This window comes from Molothrus aeneus, chromosome 1 (genome assembly GCF_037042795.1).
Source record: "Molothrus aeneus isolate 106 chromosome 1, BPBGC_Maene_1.0, whole genome shotgun sequence".
In the NCBI taxonomy this organism is placed as follows: Eukaryota; Metazoa; Chordata; class Aves; order Passeriformes; family Icteridae; genus Molothrus; species Molothrus aeneus.
Genome location: NC_089646.1, coordinates 125166045 through 125187570, shown reverse-complemented (window position 1 = coordinate 125187570; position 21526 = coordinate 125166045).

Sequence of the window (21526 nt, the reverse complement as noted above, 5' to 3'; positions counted from 1 at the left end):
TGATAGAACCCCGGTCCATTTTCCTGTTGTCACTAAATTGCCCAAATTTCCCAATTTTCTTTTTTTTCTCCTCCAATTGCTATTCCTTTGAAGGTATCTCCATTCCAGCGTCTTTCTAAGTCCTTCTTATCTGTTTTGGCCTTCAGCGCGGACCAATTTTGGCAAGCTTTGCTGCAAGTGCCTGCACTTGATAGCATATGGGTAAGATATTTTTCTTTTTTGTTGTTAGTTGTTTTAATGATGAAGCCATGTCCCTGATATCTTCCCCTCCCAGTTTTGTCTTCCTCCTTGACTTTTTCCCCTGCTTTTGCAACATCTGGCAGCTTAGTTTTGGCATCTTTTGGTCCTTTGCAATGCCACTCACTTCTTCACAGACCATTTCTTGAAGACTCCTAAACTCCCCATTTTCTATTTTTTTTCAGTTGCATTTCATTTGATCCTATCTCCTTTCCCGAGTGTTTGTAAGCCTTTCTTTTGGGGTTCGCAAGATTCCGTTTCCCTTCCCGAAAGGAAATGAAATTTCCTTTCGGGAAGGGAAACGGAATCTTGCGATTTCAATGGGCACCATGAGAGGAATCTTTGGTGCATGTCCCTGCACGTGACGACATGCCATGACTTCTGATGGCTTTGACTTTGGGAAAGATTTTTTCTTTTTTTTTTCCAATTTTTTTGAGCATCCATGCCATGACTTTTATATCTTCCCCTCCAAGTTTTGTCTTCCTCCTTGCCTTTTTCCCCAGCTTTTGCAACATCTGGCAGCTTAGTTTTGGCATCTTTTGGTCCTTTGCACTGCTCTGATAGAACCCCGGTCCATTTTCCTGTTGTCACTAAATTGCCCAAATTTCCCAATTTTCTTTTTTTTCTCCTCCAATTGCTATTCCTTTGAAGGTATCTCCATTCCAGCGTCTTTCTAAGTCCTTCTTATCTGTTTTGGCCTTCAGCGCGGACCAATTTTGGCAAGCTTTGCTGCAAGTGCCTGCACTTGATAGCATATGGGTAAGATATTTTTCTTTTTTGTTGTTAGTTGTTTTAATGATGAAGCCATGTCCCTGATATCTTCCCCTCCCAGTTTTGTCTTCCTCCTTGACTTTTTCCCCTGCTTTTGCAACATCTGGCAGCTTAGTTTTGGCATCTTTTGGTCCTTTGCAATGCCACTCACTTCTTCACAGACCATTTCTTGAAGACTCCTAAACTCCCCATTTTCTATTTTTTTTCAGTTGCATTTCATTTGATCCTATCTCCTTTCCCGAGTGTTTGTAAGCCTTTCTTTTGGGGTTCGCAAGATTCCGTTTCCCTTCCCGAAAGGAAATTTCATTTCCTTTCGGGAAGGGAAACGGAATCTTGCGATTTCAATGGGCACCATGAGAGGAATCTTTGGTGCATGTCCCTGCACGTGACGACATGCCATGACTTTTGATGGCTTTGACTTTGGGAAAGGAAAGATTTTTTCTTTTTTTTTTCCAATTTTTTTGAGCATCCATGCCATGACTTTTATATCTTCCCCTCCAAGTTTTGTCTTCCTCCTTGCCTTTTTCCCCAGCTTTTGCAACATCTGGCAGCTTAGTTTTGGCATCTTTTGGTCCTTTGCACTGCTCGGATAGAACCCCGGTCCATTTTCCTGTTGTCACTAAATTGCCCAAATTTCCCAATTTTCTTTTTTTTCTCCTCCAATTGCTATTCCTTTGAAGGTATCTCCATTCCAGCGTCTTTCTAAGTCCTTCTTATCTGTTTTGGCCTTCAGCGCGGACCAATTTTGGCAAGCTTTGCTGCAAGTGCCTGCACTTGATAGCATATGGGTAAGATATTTTTCTTTTTTGTTGTTAGTTGTTTTAATGATGAAGCCATGTCCCTGATATCTTCCCCTCCCAGTTTTGTCTTCCTCCTTGACTTTTTCCCCTGCTTTTGCAACATCTGGCAGCTTAGTTTTGGCATCTTTTGGTCCTTTGCAATGCCACTCACTTCTTCACAGACCATTTCTTGAAGACTCCTAAACTCCCCATTTTCTATTTTTTTTCAGTTGCATTTCATTTGATCCTATCTCCTTTCCCGAGTGTTTGTAAGCCTTTCTTTTGGGGTTCGCAAGATTCCGTTTCCCTTCCCGAAAGGAAATGAAATTTCCTTTCGGGAAGGGAAACGGAATCTTGCGATTTCAATGGGCACCATGAGAGGAATCTTTGGTGCATGTCCCTGCACGTGACGACATGCCATGACTTCTGATGGCTTTGACTTTGGGAAAGATTTTTTCTTTTTTTTTTCCAATTTTTTTGAGCATCCATGCCATGACTTTTATATCTTCCCCTCCAAGTTTTGTCTTCCTCCTTGCCTTTTTCCCCAGCTTTTGCAACATCTGGCAGCTTAGTTTTGGCATCTTTTGGTCCTTTGCACTGCTCTGATAGAACCCCGGTCCATTTTCCTGTTGTCACTAAATTGCCCAAATTTCCCAATTTTCTTTTTTTTCTCCTCCAATTGCTATTCCTTTGAAGGTATCTCCATTCCAGCGTCTTTCTAAGTCCTTCTTATCTGTTTTGGCCTTCAGCGCGGACCAATTTTGGCAAGCTTTGCTGCAAGTGCCTGCACTTGATAGCATATGGGTAAGATATTTTTCTTTTTTGTTGTTAGTTGTTTTAATGATGAAGCCATGTCCCTGATATCTTCCCCTCCCAGTTTTGTCTTCCTCCTTGACTTTTTCCCCTGCTTTTGCAACATCTGGCAGCTTAGTTTTGGCATCTTTTGGTCCTTTGCAATGCCACTCACTTCTTCACAGACCATTTCTTGAAGACTCTTAAACTCCCCATTTTCTGGTTTTTTTCAGTTGCATTTCATTTGATCCTATCTCCTTTCCCGAGTGTTTGTAAGCCTTTCTTTTGGGGTTCGCAAGATTCCGTTTCCCTTCCCGAAAGGAAATTTCATTTCCTTTCGGGAAGGGAAACGGAATCTTGCGATTTCAATGGGCACCATGAGAGGAATCTTTGGTGCATGTCCCTGCACGTGACGACATGCCATGACTTTTGATGGCTTTGACTTTGGGAAAGATTTTTTCTTTTTTTTTTCCAATTTTTTTGAGCATCCATGCCATGACTTTTATATCTTCCCCTCCAAGTTTTGTCTTCCTCCTTGCCTTTTTCCCCAGCTTTTGCAACATCTGGCAGCTTAGTTTTGGCATCTTTTGGTCCTTTGCACTGCTCTGATACAACCCCGGTCCATTTTCCTGTTGTCACTAAATTGCCCAAATTTCCCAATTTTCTTTTTTTTCTCCTCCAATTGCTATTCCTTTGAAGGTATCTCCATTCCAGCGTCTTTCTAAGTCCTTCTTATCTGTTTTGGCCTTCAGCGCGGACCAATTTTGGCAAACTTTGCTGCAAGTGCCTGCACTTGATAGCATATGGGTAAGATATTTTTCTTTTTTGTTGTTAGTTGTTTTAATGATGAAGCCATGTCCCTGATATCTTCCCCTCCCAGTTTTGTCTTCCTCCTTGACTTTTTCCCCTGCTTTTGCAACATCTGGCAGCTTAGTTTTGGCACCTTTTGGTCCTTTGCAATGCCACTCACTTCTTCACAGACCATTTCTTGAAGACTCCTAAACTCCCCATTTTCTGGTTTTTTTCAGTTGCATTTCATTTGATCCTATCTCCTTTCCCGAGTGTTTGTAAGCCTTTCTTTTGGGGTTCGCAAGATTCCGTTTCCCTTCCCGAAAGGAAATTTCATTTCCTTTCGGGAAGGGAAACGGAATCTTGCGATTTCAATGGGCACCATGAGAGGAATCTTTGGTGCATGTCCCTGCACGTGACGACATGCCATGACTTTTGATGGCTTTGACTTTGGGAAAGATTTTTTCTTTTTTTTTTCCAATTTTTTTGAGCATCCATGCCATGACTTTTATATCTTCCCCTCCAAGTTTTGTCTTCCTCCTTGCCTTTTTCCCCAGCTTTTGCAACATCTGGCAGCTTAGTTTTGGCATCTTTTGGTCCTTTGCACTGCTCTGATACAACCCCGGTCCATTTTCCTGTTGTCACTAAATTGCCCAAATTTCCCAATTTTCTTTTTTTTCTCCTCCAATTGCTATTCCTTTGAAGGTATCTCCATTCCAGCGTCTTTCTAAGTCCTTCTTATCTGTTTTGGCCTTCAGCGCGGACCAATTTTGGCAAGCTTTGCTGCAAGTGCCTGCACTTGATAGCATATGGGTAAGATATTTTTCTTTTTTGTTGTTAGTTGTTTTAATGATGAAGCCATGTCCCTGATATCTTCCCCTCCCAGTTTTGTCTTCCTCCTTGACTTTTTCCCCTGCTTTTGCAACATCTGGCAGCTTAGTTTTGGCATCTTTTGGTCCTTTGCAATGCCACTCACTTCTTCACAGACCATTTCTTGAAGACTCTAAAACTCCCCATTTTCTATTTTTTTTCAGTTGCATTTCATTTGATCCTATCTCCTTTCCCGAGTGTTTGTAAGCCTTTCTTTTGGGGTTCGCAAGATTCCGTTTCCCTTCCCGAAAGGAAATTTCATTTCCTTTCGGGAAGGGAAACGGAATCTTGCGATTTCAATGGGCACCATGAGAGGAATCTTTGGTGCATGTCCCTGCACGTGACGACATGCCATGACTTTTGATGGCTTTGACTTTGGGAAAGATTTTTTCTTTTTTTTTTCCAATTTTTTTGAGCATCCATGCCATGACTTTTATATCTTCCCCTCCAAGTTTTGTCTTCCTCCTTGCCTTTTTCCCCAGCTTTTGCAACATCTGGCAGCTTAGTTTTGGCATCTTTTGGTCCTTTGCACTGCTCTGATACAACCCCGGTCCATTTTCCTGTTGTCACTAAATTGCCCAAATTTCCCAATTTTCTTTTTTTTCTCCTCCAATTGCTATTCCTTTGAAGGTATCTCCATTCCAGCGTCTTTCTAAGTCCTTCTTATCTGTTTTGGCCTTCAGCGCGGACCAATTTTGGCAAGCTTTGCTGCAAGTGCTTCCACTTGATAGCATATGGGTAAGATATTTTTCTTTTTTGTTGTTAGTTGTTTTAATGATGAAGCCATGTCCCTGATATCTTCCCCTCCCAGTTTTGTCTTCCTCCTTGACTTTTTCCCCTGCTTTTGCAACATCTGGCAGCTTAGTTTTGGCATCTTTTGGTCCTTTGCAATGCCACTCACTTCTTCACAGACCATTTCTTGAAGACTCCTAAACTCCCCATTTTCTGGTTTTTTTCAGTTGCATTTCATTTGATCCTATCTCCTTTCCCGAGTGTTTGTAAACCTTTCTTTTGGGGTTCGCAAGATTCCGTTTCCCTTCCCGAAAGGAAATTTCATTTCCTTTCGGGAAGGGAAACGGAATCTTGCGATTTCAATGGGCACCATGAGAGGAATCTTTGGTGCATGTCCCTGCACGTGACGACATGCCATGACTTTTGATGGCTTTGACTTTGGGAAAGATTTTTTCTTTTTTTTTTCCAATTTTTTTGAGCATCCATGCCATGACTTTTATATCTTCCCCTCCAAGTTTTGTCTTCCTCCTTGCCTTTTTCCCCAGCTTTTGCAACATCTGGCAGCTTAGTTTTGGCATCTTTTGGTCCTTTGCACTGCTCTGATACAACCCCGGTCCATTTTCCTGTTGTCACTAAATTGCCCAAATTTCCCAATTTTCTTTTTTTTCTCCTCCAATTGCTATTCCTTTGAAGGTATCTCCATTCCAGCGTCTTTCTAAGTCCTTCTTATCTGTTTTGGCCTTCAGCGCGGACCAATTTTGGCAAGCTTTGCTGCAAGTGCTTGCACTTGATAGCATATGGGTAAGATATTTTTCTTTTTTGTTGTTAGTTTTTTTTAGTGATGAAGCCATGTCCCTGATATCTTCCCCTCCCAGTTTTGTCTTCCTCCTTGACTTTTTCCCCTGCTTTTGCAACATCTGGCAGCTTAGTTTTGGCATCTTTTGGTCCTTTGCAATGCCACTCACTTCTTCACAGACCATTTCTTGAAGACTCTAAAACTCCCCATTTTCTGGTTTTTTTCAGTTGCATTTCATTTGATCCTATCTCCTTTCCCGAGTGTTTGTAAGCCTTTCTTTTGGGGTTCGCAAGATTCCGTTTCCCTTGCCGAAAGGAAATTTCATTTCCTTTCGGGAAGGGAAACGGAATCTTGCGATTTCAATGGGCACCATGAGAGGAATCTTTGGTGCATGTCCCTGCACGTGACGACATGCCATGACTTTTGATGGCTTTGACTTTGGGAAAGATTTTTTCATTTTTTTTTCCAATTCTTTTGAGCATCCATGCCATGACTTTTATATCTTCCCCTCCAAGTTTTGTCTTCCTCCTTGCCTTTTTCCCCAGCTTTTGCAACATCTGGCAGCTTAGTTTTGGCATCTTTTGGTCCTTTGCACTGCTCGGATAGAACCCCGGTCCATTTTCCTGTTGTCACTAAATTGCCCAAATTTCCCAATTTTCTTTTTTTTCTCCTCCAATGGCTATTCCTTTGAAGGTATCTCCATTCCAGCGTCTTTCTAAGTCCTTCTTATCTGTTTTGGCCTTCAGCGCGGACCAATTTTGGCAAGCTTTGCTGCAAGTGCCTGCACTTGATAGCATATGGGTAAGATATTTTACTTTTTTGTTGTTAGTTGTTTTAATGATGAAGCCATGTCCCTGATATCTTCCCCTCCCAGTTTTGTCTTCCTCCTTGACTTTTTCCCCTGCTTTTGCAACATCTGGCAGCTTAGTTTTGGCATCTTTTGGTCCTTTGCAATGCAACTCACTTCTTCACAGACCATTTCTTGAAGACTCCTAAACTCCCCATTTTCTGGTTTTTTTCAGTTGCATTTCATTTGATCCTATCTCCTTTCCCGAGTGTTTGTAAGCCTTTCTTTTGGGGTTCGCAAGATTCCGTTTCCCTTCCCGAAAGGAAATTTCATTTCCTTTCGGGAAGGGAAACGGAATCTTGCGATTTCAATGGGCACCATGAGAGGAATCTTTGGTGCATGTCCCTGCACGTGACGACATGCCATGACTTTTGATGGCTTTGACTTTGGGAAAGATTTTTTCATTTTTTTTTCCAATTTTTTTGAGCATCCATGCCATGACTTTTATATCTTCCCCTCCAAGTTTTGTCTTCCTCCTTGCCTTTTTCCCCAGCTTTTGCAACATCTGGCAGCTTAGTTTTGGCATCTTTTGGTCCTTTGCATTGCTCTGATACAACCCCGGTCCATTTTCCTGTTGTCACTAAATTGCCCAAATTTCCCAATTTTCTTTTTTTTCTCCTCCAATTGCTATTCCTTTGAAGGTATCTCCATTCCAGCATCTTTCTAAGTCCTTCTTATCTGTTTTGGCCTTCAGCGCGGACCAATTTTGGCAAGCTTTGCTGCAAGTGCCTGCACTTGATAGCATATGGGTAAGATATTTTTCTTTTTTGTTGTTAGTTGTTTTAATGATGAAGCCATGTCCCTGATATCTTCCCCTCCCAGTTTTGTCTTCCTCCTTGACTTTTTCCCCTGCTTTTGCAACATCTGGCAGCTTAGTTTTGGCATCTTTTGGTCCTTTGCAATGCCACTCACTTCTTCACAGACCATTTCTTGAAGACTCCTAAACTCCCCATTTTCTGGTTTTTTTCAGTTGCATTTCATTTGATCCTATCTCCTTTCCCGAGTGTTTGTAAGCCTTTCTTTTGGGGTTCGCAAGATTCCGTTTCCCTTCCCGAAAGGAAATTTCATTTCCTTTCGGGAAGGGAAACGGAATCTTGCGATTTCAATGGGCACCATGAGAGGAATCTTTGGTGCATGTCCCTGCACGTGACGACATGCCATGACTTTTGATGGCTTTGACTTTGGGAAAGATTTTTTCATTTTTTTTTCCAATTCTTTTGAGCATCCATGCCATGACTTTTATATCTTCCCCTCCAAGTTTTGTCTTCCTCCTTGCCTTTTTCCCCAGCTTTTGCAACATCTGGCAGCTTAGTTTTGGCATCTTTTGGTCCTTTGCACTGCTCTGATAGAATCCCGGTCCATTTTCCTGTTGTCACTAAATTGCCCAAATTTCCCAATTTTCTTTTTTTTCTCCTCCAATTGCTATTCCTTTGAAGGTATCTCCATTCCAGCGTCTTTCTAAGTCCTTCTTATCTGTTTTGGCCTTCAGCGCGGACCAATTTTGGCAAGCTTTGCTGCAAGTGCCTGCACTTGATAGCATATGGGTAAGATATTTTACTTTTTTGTTGTTAGTTGTTTTAATGATGAAGCCATGTCCCTGATATCTTCCCCTCCCAGTTTTGTCTTCCTCCTTGACTTTTTCCCCTGCTTTTGCAACATCTGGCAGCTTAGTTTTGGCATCTTTTGGTCCTTTGCAATGCAACTCACTTCTTCACAGACCATTTCTTGAAGACTCCTAAACTCCCCATTTTCTATTTTTTTTCAGTTGCATTTCATTTGATCCTATCTCCTTTCCCGAGTGTTTGTAAGCCTTTCTTTTGGGGTTCGCAAGATTCCGTTTCCCTTCCCGAAAGGAAATTTCATTTCCTTTCGGGAAGGGAAACGGAAACTTGCGATTTCAATGGGCACCATGAGAGGAATCTTTGGTGCATGTCCCTGCACGTGACGACATGCCATGACTTTTGATGGCTTTGACTTTGGGAAAGATTTTTTCTTTTTTTTTTCCAATTTTTTTGAGCATCCATGCCATGACTTTTATATCTTCCCCTCCAAGTTTTGTCTTCCTCCTTGCCTTTTTCCCCAGCTTTTGCAACATCTGGCAGCTTAGTTTTGGCATCTTTTGGTCCTTTGCACTGCTCTGATAGAACCCCGGTCCATTTTCCTGTTGTCACTAAATTGCCCAAATTTCCCAATTTTCTTTTTTTTCTCCTCCAATTGCTATTCCTTTGAAGGTATCTCCATTCCAGCGTCTTTCTAAGTCCTTCTTATCTGTTTTGGCCTTCAGCGCGGACCAATTTTGGCAAGCTTTGCTGCAAGTGCCTGCACTTGATAGCATATGGGTAAGATATTTTTCTTTTTTGTTGTTAGTTGTTTTAATGATGAAGCCATGTCCCTGATATCTTCCCCTCCCAGTTTTGTCTTCCTCCTTGACTTTTTCCCCTGCTTTTGCAACATCTGGCAGCTTAGTTTTGGCATCTTTTGGTCCTTTGCAATGCCACTCACTTCTTCACAGACCATTTCTTGAAGACTCCTAAACTCCCCATTTTCTGTTTTTTTTCAGTTGCATTTCATTTGATCCTATCTCCTTTCCCGAGTGTTTGTAAGCCTTTCTTTTGGGGTTCGCAAGATTCCGTTTCCCTTCCCGAAAGGAAATGAAATTTCCTTTCGGGAAGGGAAACGGAATCTTGCGATTTCAATGGGCACCATGAGAGGAATCTTTGGTGCATGTCCCTGCACGTGACGACATGCCATGACTTTTGATGGCTTTGACTTTGGGAAAGATTTTTTTATTTTTTTTTCCAATTTTTTTGAGCATCCATGCCATGACTTTTATATCTTCCCCTCCAAGTTTTGTCTTCCTCCTTGCCTTTTTCCCCAGCTTTTGCAACATCTGGCAGCTTAGTTTTGGCATCTTTTGGTCCTTTGCACTGCTCTGATACAACCCCGGTCCATTTTCCTGTTGTCACTAAATTGCCCAAATTTCCCAATTTTCTTTTTTTTCTCCTCCAATTGCTATTCCTTTGAAGGTATCTCCATTCCAGCGTCTTTCTAAGTCCTTCTTATCTGTTTTGGCCTTCAGCACGGACCAATTTTGGCAAGCTTTGCTGCAAGTGCTTGCACTTGATAGCATATGGGTAAGATATTTTTCTTTTTTGTTGTTAGTTTTTTTTAGTGATGAAGCCATGTCCCTGATATCTTCCCCTCCCAGTTTTGTCTTCCTCCTTGACTTTTTCCCCTGCTTTTGCAACATCTGGCAGCTTAGTTTTGGCATCTTTTGGTCCTTTGCAATGCCACTCACTTCTTCACAGACCATTTCTTGAAGACTCCTAAACTCCCCATTTTCTGGTTTTTTTCAGTTGCATTTCATTTGATCCTATCTCCTTTCCCGAGTGTTTGTAAGCCTTTCTTTTGGGGTTCGCAAGATTCCGTTTCCCTTCCCGAAAGGAAATTTCATTTCCTTTCGGGAAGGGAAACGGAATCTTGCGATTTCAATGGGCACCATGAGAGGAATCTTTGGTGCATGTCCCTGCACGTGACGACATGCCATGACTTTTGATGGCTTTGACTTTGGGAAAGATTTTTTCATTTTTTTTTCCAATTTTTTTGAGCATCCATGCCATGACTTTTATATCTTCCCCTCCAAGTTTTGTCTTCCTCCTTGCCTTTTTCCCCAGCTTTTGCAACATCTGGCAGCTTAGTTTTGGCATCTTTTGGTCCTTTGCACTGCTCTGATACAACCCCGGTCCATTTTCCTGTTGTCACTAAATTGCCCAAATTTCCCAATTTTCTTTTTTTTCTCCTCCAATTGCTATTCCTTTGAAGGTATCTCCATTCCAGCGTCTTTCTAAGTCCTTCTTATCTGTTTTGGCCTTCAGCGCGGACCAATTTTGGCAAGCTTTGCTGCAAGTGCCTGCACTTGATAGCATATGGGTAAGATATTTTTCTTTTTTGTTGTTAGTTGTTTTAATGATGAAGCCATGTCCCTGATATCTTCCCCTCCCAGTTTTGTCTTCCTCCTTGACTTTTTCCCCTGCTTTTGCAACATCTGGCAGCTTAGTTTTGGCATCTTTTGGTCCTTTGCAATGCCACTCACTTCTTCACAGACCATTTCTTGAAGACTCCTAAACTCCCCATTTTCTGTTTTTTTTCAGTTGCATTTCATTTGATCCTATCTCCTTTCCCGAGTGTTTGTAAGCCTTTCTTTTGGGGTTCGCAAGATTCCGTTTCCCTTCCCGAAAGGAAATTTCATTTCCTTTCGGGAAGGGAAACGGAATCTTGCGATTTCAATGGGCACCATGAGAGGAATCTTTGGTGCATGTCCCTGCACGTGACGACATGCCATGACTTTTGATGGCTTTGACTTTGGGAAAGATTTTTTTATTTTTTTTTCCAATTTTTTTGAGCATCCATGCCATGACTTTTATATCTTCCCCTCCAAGTTTTGTCTTCCTCCTTGCCTTTTTCCCCAGCTTTTGCAACATCTGGCAGCTTAGTTTTGGCATCTTTTGGTCCTTTGCACTGCTCTGATACAACCCCGGTCCATTTTCCTGTTGTCACTAAATTGCCCAAATTTCCCAATTTTCTTTTTTTTCTCCTCCAATTGCTATTCCTTTGAAGGTATCTCCATTCCAGCGTCTTTCTAAGTCCTTCTTATCTGTTTTGGCCTTCAGCACGGACCAATTTTGGCAAGCTTTGCTGCAAGTGCTTGCACTTGATAGCATATGGGTAAGATATTTTTCTTTTTTGTTGTTAGTTTTTTTTAGTGATGAAGCCATGTCCCTGATATCTTCCCCTCCCAGTTTTGTCTTCCTCCTTGACTTTTTCCCCTGCTTTTGCAACATCTGGCAGCTTAGTTTTGGCATCTTTTGGTCCTTTGCAATGCAACTCACTTCTTCACAGACCATTTCTTGAAGACTCCTAAACTCCCCATTTTCTGTTTTTTTTCAGTTGCATTTCATTTGATCCTATCTCCTTTCCCGAGTGTTTGTAAGCCTTTCTTTTGGGGTTCGCAAGATTCCGTTTCCCTTCCCGAAAGGAAATTTCATTTCCTTTCGGGAAGGGAAACGGAATCTTGCGATTTCAATGGGCACCATGAGAGGAATCTTTGGTGCATGTCCCTGCACGTGACGACATGCCATGACTTTTGATGGCTTTGACTTTGGGAAAGATTTTTTCTTTTTTTTTCCAATTTTTTTGAGCATCCATGCCATGACTTTTATATCTTCCCCTCCAAGTTTTGTCTTCCTCCTTGCCTTTTTCCCCAGCTTTTGCAACATCTGCCAGCTTAGTTTTGGCATCTTTTGGTCCTTTGCATTGCTCTGATACAACCCCGGTCCATTTTCCTGTTGTCACTAAATTGCCCAAATTTCCCAATTTTCTTTTTTTTCTCCTCCAATTGCTATTCCTTTGAAGGTATCTCCATTCCAGCATCTTTCTAAGTCCTTCTTATCTGTTTTGGCCTTCAGCGCGGACCAATTTTGGCAAGCTTTGCTGCAAGTGCCTGCACTTGATAGCATATGGGTAAGATATTTTTCTTTTTTGTTGTTAGTTGTTTTAATGATGAAGCCATGTCCCTGATATCTTCCCCTCCCAGTTTTGTCTTCCTCCTTGACTTTTTCCCCTGCTTTTGCAACATCTGGCAGCTTAGTTTTGGCATCTTTTGGTCCTTTGCAATGCAACTCACTTCTTCACAGACCATTTCTTGAAGACTCCTAAACTCCCCATTTTCTATTTTTTTTCAGTTGCATTTCATTTGATCCTATCTCCTTTCCCGAGTGTTTGTAAGCCTTTCTTTTGGGGTTCGCAAGATTCCGTTTCCCTTCCCGAAAGGAAATTTCATTTCCTTTCGGGAAGGGAAACGGAATCTTGCGATTTCAATGGGCACCATGAGAGGAATCTTTGGTGCATGTCCCTGCACGTGACGACATGCCATGACTTTTGATGGCTTTGACTTTGGGAAAGATTTTTTTATTTTTTTTTCCAATTTTTTTGAGCATCCATGCCATGACTTTTATATCTTCCCCTCCAAGTTTTGTCTTCCTCCTTGCCTTTTTCCCCAGCTTTTGCAACATCTGGCAGCTTAGTTTTGGCATCTTTTGGTCCTTTGCACTGCTCTGATACAACCCCGGTCCATTTTCCTGTTGTCACTAAATTGCCCAAATTTCCCAATTTTCTTTTTTTTCTCCTCCAATTGCTATTCCTTTGAAGGTATCTCCATTCCAGCGTCTTTCTAAGTCCTTCTTATCTGTTTTGGCCTTCAGCACGGACCAATTTTGGCAAGCTTTGCTGCAAGTGTTTGCACTTGATAGCATATGGGTAAGATATTTTTCTTTTTTGTTGTTAGTTTTTTTTAGTGATGAAGCCATGTCCCTGATATCTTCCCCTCCCAGTTTTGTCTTCCTCCTTGACTTTTTCCCCTGCTTTTGCAACATCTGGCAGCTTAGTTTTGGCATCTTTTGGTCCTTTGCAATGCAACTCACTTCTTCACAGACCATTTCTTGAAGACTCCTAAACTCCCCATTTTCTGGTTTTTTTCAGTTGCATTTCATTTGATCCTATCTCCTTTCCCGAGTGTTTGTAAGCCTTTCTTTTGGGGTTCGCAAGATTCCGTTTCCCTTCCCGAAAGGAAATTTCATTTCCTTTCGGGAAGGGAAACGGAATCTTGCGATTTCAATGGGCACCATGAGAGGAATCTTTGGTGCATGTCCCTGCACGTGACGACATGCCATGACTTTTGATGGCTTTGACTTTGGGAAAGATTTTTTCATTTTTTTTTCCAATTCTTTTGAGCATCCATGCCATGACTTTTATATCTTCCCCTCCAAGTTTTGTCTTCCTCCTTGCCTTTTTCCCCAGCTTTTGCAACATCTGGCAGCTTAGTTTTGGCATCTTTTGGTCCTTTGCACTGCTCTGATACAACCCCGGTCCATTTTCCTGTTGTCACTAAATTGCCCAAATTTCCCAATTTTCTTTTTTTTCTCCTCCAATTGCTATTCCTTTGAAGGTATCTCCATTCCAGCGTCTTTCTAAGTCCTTCTTATCTGTTTTGGCCTTCAGCGCGGACCAATTTTGGCAAGCTTTGCTGCAAGTGCCTGCACTTGATAGCATATGGGTAAGATATTTTACTTTTTTGTTGTTAGTTGTTTTAATGATGAAGCCATGTCCCTGATATCTTCCCCTCCCAGTTTTGTCTTCCTCCTTGACTTTTTCCCCTGCTTTTGCAACATCTGGCAGCTTAGTTTTGGCATCTTTTGGTCCTTTGCAATGCAACTCACTTCTTCACAGACCATTTCTTGAAGACTCCTAAACTCCCCATTTTCTATTTTTTTTCAGTTGCATTTCATTTGATCCTATCTCCTTTCCCGAGTGTTTGTAAGCCTTTCTTTTGGGGTTCGCAAGATTCCGTTTCCCTTCCCGAAAGGAAATTTCATTTCCTTTCGGGAAGGGAAACGGAATCTTGCGATTTCAATGGGCACCATGAGAGGAATCTTTGGTGCATGTCCCTGCACGTGACGACATGCCATGACTTTTGATGGCTTTGACTTTGGGAAAGATTTTTTTATTTTTTTTTCCAATTTTTTTGAGCATCCATGCCATGACTTTTATATCTTCCCCTCCAAGTTTTGTCTTCCTCCTTGCCTTTTTCCCCAGCTTTTGCAACATCTGGCAGCTTAGTTTTGGCATCTTTTGGTCCTTTGCACTGCTCTGATACAACCCCGGTCCATTTTCCTGTTGTCACTAAATTGCCCAAATTTCCCAATTTTCTTTTTTTTCTCCTCCAATTGCTATTCCTTTGAAGGTATCTCCATTCCAGCGTCTTTCTAAGTCCTTCTTATCTGTTTTGGCCTTCAGCACGGACCAATTTTGGCAAGCTTTGCTGCAAGTGCTTGCACTTGATAGCATATGGGTAAGATATTTTTCTTTTTTGTTGTTAGTTTTTTTTAGTGATGAAGCCATGTCCCTGATATCTTCCCCTCCCAGTTTTGTCTTCCTCCTTGACTTTTTCCCCTGCTTTTGCAACATCTGGCAGCTTAGTTTTGGCATCTTTTGGTCCTTTGCAATGCAACTCACTTCTTCACAGACCATTTCTTGAAGACTCCTAAACTCCCCATTTTCTGGTTTTTTTCAGTTGCATTTCATTTGATCCTATCTCCTTTCCCGAGTGTTTGTAAGCGTTTCTTTTGGGGTTCGCAAGATTCCGTTTCCCTTCCCGAAAGGAAATTTCATTTCCTTTCGGGAAGGGAAACGGAATCTTGCGATTTCAATGGGCACCATGAGAGGAATCTTTGGTGCATGTCCCTGCACGTGACGACATGCCATGACTTTTGATGGCTTTGACTTTGGGAAAGATTTTTTCTTTTTTTTTCCAATTTTTTTGAGCATCCATGCCATGACTTTTATATCTTCCCCTCCAAGTTTTGTCTTCCTCCTTGCCTTTTTCCCCAGCTTTTGCAACATCTGCCAGCTTAGTTTTGGCATCTTTTGGTCCTTTGCATTGCTCTGATACAACCCCGGTCCATTTTCCTGTTGTCACTAAATTGCCCAAATTTCCCAATTTTCTTTTTTTTCTCCTCCAATTGCTATTCCTTTGAAGGTATCTCCATTCCAGCATCTTTCTAAGTCCTTCTTATCTGTTTTGGCCTTCAGCGCGGACCAATTTTGGCAAGCTTTGCTGCAAGTGCCTGCACTTGATAGCATATGGGTAAGATATTTTTCTTTTTTGTTGTTAGTTGTTTTAATGATGAAGCCATGTCCCTGATATCTTCCCCTCCCAGTTTTGTCTTCCTCCTTGACTTTTTCCCCTGCTTTTGCAACATCTGGCAGCTTAGTTTTGGCATCTTTTGGTCCTTTGCAATGCAACTCACTTCTTCACAGACCATTTCTTGAAGACTCCTAAACTCCCCATTTTCTGGTTTTTTTCAGTTGCATTTCATTTGATCCTATCTCCTTTCCCGAGTGTTTGTAAGCCTTTCTTTTGGGGTTCGCAAGATTCCGTTTCCCTTCCCGAAAGGAAATTTCATTTCCTTTCGGGAAGGGAAACGGAAACTTGCGATTTCAATGGGCACCATGAGAGGAATCTTTGGTGCATGTCCCTGCACGTGACGACATGCCATGACTTTTGATGGCTTTGACTTTGGGAAAGATTTTTTCTTTTTTTTTTCCAATTTTTTTGAGCATCCATGCCATGACTTTTATATCTTCCCCTCCAAGTTTTGTCTTCCTCCTTGCCTTTTTCCCCAGCTTTTGCAACATCTGGCAGCTTAGTTTTGGCATCTTTTGGTCCTTTGCACTGCTCTGATAGAACCCCGGTCCATTTTCCTGTTGTCACTAAATTGCCCAAATTTCCCAATTTTCTTTTTTTTCTCCTCCAATTGCTATTCCTTTGAAGGTATCTCCATTCCAGCGTCTTTCTAAGTCCTTCTTATCTGTTTTGGCCTTCAGCGCGGACCAATTTTGGCAAGCTTTGCTGCAAGTGCCTGCACTTGATAGCATATGGGTAAGATATTTTTCTTTTTTGTTGTTAGTTGTTTTAATGATGAAGCCATGTCCCTGATATCTTCCCCTCCCAGTTTTGTCTTCCTCCTTGACTTTTTCCCCTGCTTTTGCAACATCTGGCAGCTTAGTTTTGGCATCTTTTGGTCCTTTGCAATGCCACTCACTTCTTCACAGACCATTTCTTGAAGACTCCTAAACTCCCCATTTTCTGTTTTTTTTCAGTTGCATTTCATTTGATCCTATCTCCTTTCCCGAGTGTTTGTAAGCCTTTCTTTTGGGGTTCGCAAGATTCCGTTTCCCTTCCCGAAAGGAAATTTCATTTCCTTTCGGGAAGGGAAACGGAATCTTGCGATTTCAATGGGCACCATGAGAGGAATCTTTGGTGCATGTCCCTGCACGTGACGACATGCCATGACTTTTGATGGCTTTGACTTTGGGAAAGATTTTTTCTTTTTTTTTTCCAATTTTTTTGAGCATCCATGCCATGACTTTTATATCTTCCCCTCCAAGTTTTGTCTTCCTCCTTGCCTTTTTCCCCAGCTTTTGCAACATCTGCCAGCTTAGTTTTGGCATCTTTTGGTCCTTTGCACTGCTCTGATACAACCCCGGTCCATTTTCCTGTTGTCACTAAATTGCCCAAATTTCCCAATTTTCTTTTTTTTCTCCTCCAATTGCTATTCCTTTGAAGGTATCTCCATTCCAGCGTCTTTCTAAGTCCTTCTTATCTGTTTTGGCCTTCAGCGCGGACCAATTTTGGCAAGCTTTGCTGCAAGTGCCTGCACTTGATAGCATATGGGTAAGATATTTTTCTTTTTTGTTGTTAGTTGTTTTAATGATGAAGCCATGTCCCTGATATCTTCCCCTCCCAGTTTTGTCTTCCTCCTTGACTTTTTCCCCTGCTTTTGCAACATCTGGCAGCTTAGTTTTGGCATCTTTTGGTCCTTTGCAATGCCACTCACTTCTTCACAGACCATTTCTTGAAGACTCTAAAACTCCCCATTTTCTGGTTTTTTTCAGTTGCATTTCATTTGATCCTATCTCCTTTCCCGAGTGTTTGTAAGCCTTTCTTTTGGGGTTCGCAAGATTCCGTTTCCCTTCCCGAAAGGAAATTTCATTTCCTTTCGGGAAGGGAAACGGAATCTTGCGATTTCAATGGGCACCATGAGAGGAATCTTTGGTGCATGTCCCTGCACGTGACGACATGCCATGACTTTTGATGGCTTTGACTTTGGGAAAGATTTTTTCTTTTTTTTTTCCAATTTTTTTGAGCATCCATGCCATGACTTTTATATCTTCCCCTCCAAGTTTTGTCTTCCTCCTTGCCTTTTTCCCCAGCTTTTGCAACATCTGGCAGCTTAGTTTTGGCATCTTTTGGTCCTTTGCACTGCTCTGATAGAACCCCGGTCCATTTTCCTGTTGTCACTAAATTGCCCAAATTTCCCAATTTTCTTTTTTTTCTCCTCCAATTGCTATTCCTTTGAAGGTATCTCCATTCCAGCGTCTTTCTAAGTCCTTCTTATCTGTTTTGGCCTTCAGCGCGGACCAATTTTGGCAAGCTTTGCTGCAAGTGCTTGCACTTGATAGCATATGGGTAAGATATTTTTCTTTTTTGTTGTTAGTTTTTTTTAGTGATGAAGCCATGTCCCTGATATCTTCCCCTCCCAGTTTTGTCTTCCTCCTTGACTTTTTCCCCTGCTTTTGCAACATCTGGCAGCTTAGTTTTGGCATCTTTTGGTCCTTTGCAATGCCACTCACTACTTCACAGACCATTTCTTGAAGACTCTAAAACTCCCCATTTTCTGGTTTTTTTCAGTTGCATTTCATTTGATCCTATCTCCTTTCCCGAGTGTTTGTAAGCCTTTCTTTTGGGGTTCGCAAGATTCCGTTTCCCTTCCCGAAAGGAAATGAAGTTTCCTTTCGGGAAGGGAAACGGAATCTTGCGATTTCAATGGGCACCATGAGAGGAATCTTTGGTGCATGTCCCTGCACGTGACGACATGCCATGACTTTTGATGGCTTTGACTTTGGGAAAGATTTTTTCTTTTTTTTTCCAATTTTTTTGAGCATCCATGCCATGACTTTTATATCTTCCCCTCCAAGTTTTGTCTTCCTCCTTGCCTTTTTCCCCAGCTTTTGCAACATCTGGCAGCTTAGTTTTGGCATCTTTTGGTCCTTTGCACTGCTCTGATAGAACCCCGGTCCATTTTCCTGTTGTCACTAAATTGCCCAAATTTCCCAATTTTCTTTTTTTTCTCCTCCAATTGCTATTCCTTTGAAGGTATCTCCATTCCAGCGTCTTTCTAAGTCCTTCTTATCTGTTTTGCCCTTCAGCGCGGACCAATTTTGGCAAGCTTTGCTGCAAGTGCTTGCACTTGATAGCATATGGGTAAGATATTTTTCTTTTTTGTTGTTAGTTTTTTTTAGTGATGAAGCCATGTCCCTGATATCTTCCCCTCCCAGTTTTGTCTTCCTCCTTGACTTTTTCCCCTGCTTTTGCAACATCTGGCAGCTTAGTTTTGGCATCTTTTGGTCCTTTGCAATGCCACTCACTTCTTCACAGACCATTTCTTGAAGACTCTAAAACTCCCCATTTTCTGTTTTTTTTCAGTTGCATTTCATTTGATCCTATCTCCTTTCCCGAGTGTTTGTAAGCCTTTCTTTTGGGGTTCGCAAGATTCCGTTTCCCTTCCCGAAAGGAAATGAAATTTCCTTTCGGGAAGGGAAACGGAATCTTGCGATTTCAATGGGCACCATGAGAGGAATCTTTGGTGCATGTCCCTGCACGTGACGACATGCCATGACTTTTGATGGCTTTGACTTTGGGAAAGATTTTTTCATTTTTTTTTCCAATTTTTTTGAGCATCCATGCCATGACTTTTATATCTTCCCCTCCAAGTTTTGTCTTCCTCCTTGCCTTTTTCCCCAGCTTTTGCAACATCTGGCAGCTTAGTTTTGGCATCTTTTGGTCCTTTGCACTGCTCTGATACAACCCCGGTCCATTTTCCTGTTGTCACTAAATTGCCCAAATTTCCCAATTTTCTTTTTTTTCTCCTCCAATTGCTATTCCTTTGAAGGTATCTCCATTCCAGCGTCTTTCTAAGTCCTTCTTATCTGTTTTGGCCTTCAGCGCGGACCAATTTTGGCAAGCTTTGCTGCAAGTGCCTGCACTTGATAGCATATGGGTAAGATATTTTTCTTTTTTGTTGTTAGTTGTTTTAATGATGAAGCCATATCCCTGATATCTTCCCCTCCCAGTTTTGTCTTCCTCCTTGACTTTTTCCCCTGCTTTTGCAACATCTGGCAGCTTAGTTTTGGCATCTTTTGGTCCTTTGCAATGCCACTCACTTCTTCACAGACCATTTCTTGAAGACTCCTAAACTCCCCATTTTCTGGTTTCTTTCAGTTGCATTTCATTTGATCCTATCTCCTTTCCCGAGTGTTTGTAAGCCTTTCTTTTGGGGTTCGCAAGATTCCGTTTCCCTTCCCGAAAGGAAATTTCATTTCCTTTCGGGAAGGGAAACGGAATCTTGCGATTTCAATGGGCACCATGAGAGGAATCTTTGGTGCATGTCCCTGCACGTGACGACATGCCATGACTTTTGATGGCTTTGACTTTGGGAAAGATTTTTTCTTTTTTTTTTCCAATTTTTTTGAGCATCCATGCCATGACTTTTATATCTTCCCCTCCAAGTTTTGTCTTCCTCCTTGCCTTTTTCCCCAGCTTTTGCAACATCTGGCAGCTTAGTTTTGGCATCTTTTGGTCCTTTGCCCTGCTCTGATAGAACCCCGGTCCATTTTCCTGTTGTCACTAAATTGCCCAAATTTCCCAATTTTCTTTTTTTTCTCCTCCAATTGCTATTCCTTTGAAGGTATCTCCATTCCAGCGTCTTTCTAAGTCCTTCTTATCTGTTTTGGCCTTCAGTGCGGACCAATTTTGGCAAGCTTTGCTGCAAGTGCCTGCATTTGATAGCATATGGGTAAGATATTTTACTTTTTTGTTGTTAGTTTTTTTTAGTGATGAAGCCATGTCCCTGATATCTTCCCCTCCCAGTTTTGTCTTCCTCCTTGACTTTTTCCCCTGCTTTTGCAACATCTGGCAGCTTAGTTTTGGCATCTTTTGGTCCTTTGCAATGCCACTCACTTCTTCACAGACCATTTCTTGAAGACTCCTAAACTCCCCATTTTCTGGTTTTTTTCAGTTGCATTTCATTTGATCCTATCTCCTTTCCCGAGTGTTTGTAAGCCTTTCTTTTGGGGTTCGCAAGATTCCGTTTCCCTTCCCGAAAGGAAATTTCATTTCCTTTCGGGAAGGGAATCGGAATCTTGCGATTTCAATGGGCACCATGAGAGGAATCTTTGGTGCATGTCCCTGCACGTGACGACATGCCATGACTTTTGATGGCTTTGACTTTGGGAAAGATTTTTTCATTTTTTTTTCCAATTTTTTTGAGCATCCATGCCATGACTTTTATATCTTCCCCTCCAAGTTTTGTCTTCCTCCTTGCCTTTTTCCCCAGCTTTTGCAACATCTGGCAGCTTAGTTTTGGCATCTTTTGGTCCTTTGCACTGCTCTGATAGAACCCCGGTCCATTTTCCTGTTGTCACTAAATTGCCCAAATTTCCCAATTTTCTTTTTTTTCTCCTCCAATTGCTATTCCTTTGAAGGTATCTCCATTCCAGCGTCTTTCTAAGTCCTTCTTATCTGTTTTGGCCTTCAGCGCGGACCAATTTTGGCAAGCTTTGCTGCAAGTGCTTGCACTTGATAGCGTATGGGTAAGATATTTTTCTTTTTTGTTGTTAGTTTTTTTTAGTGATGAAGCCATGTCCCTCATATCTTCCCCTCCCAGTTTTGTCTTCCTCCTTGACTTTTTCCCCTGCTTTTGCAACATCTGGCAGCTTAGTTTTGGCATCTTTTGGTCCTTTGCAATGCCACTCACTTCTTCACAGACCATTTCTTGAAGACTCCTAAACTCCCCATTTTTTGGTTTTTTTCAGTTGCATTTCATTTGATCCTATCTCCTTTCCCGAGTGTTTGTAAGCCTTTCTTTTGGGGTTCGCAAGATTCCGTTTCCCTTCCCGAAAGGAAATGAAGTTTCCTTTCGGGAAGGGAAACGGAATCTTGCGATTTCAATGGGCACCATGAGAGGAATCTTTGGTGCATGTCCCTGCACGTGACGACATGCCATGACTTTTGATGGCTTTGACTTTGGGAAAGATTTTTTCTTTTTTTTTCCAATTTTTTTGAGCATCCATGCCATGACTTTTATATCTTCCCCTCCAAGTTTTGTCTTCCTCCTTGCCTTTTTCCCCAGCTTTTGCAACATCTGGCAGCTTAGTTTTGGCATCTTTTGGTCCTTTGCACTGCTCTGATAGAACCCCGGTCCATTTTCCTGTTGTCACTAAATTGCCCAAATTTCC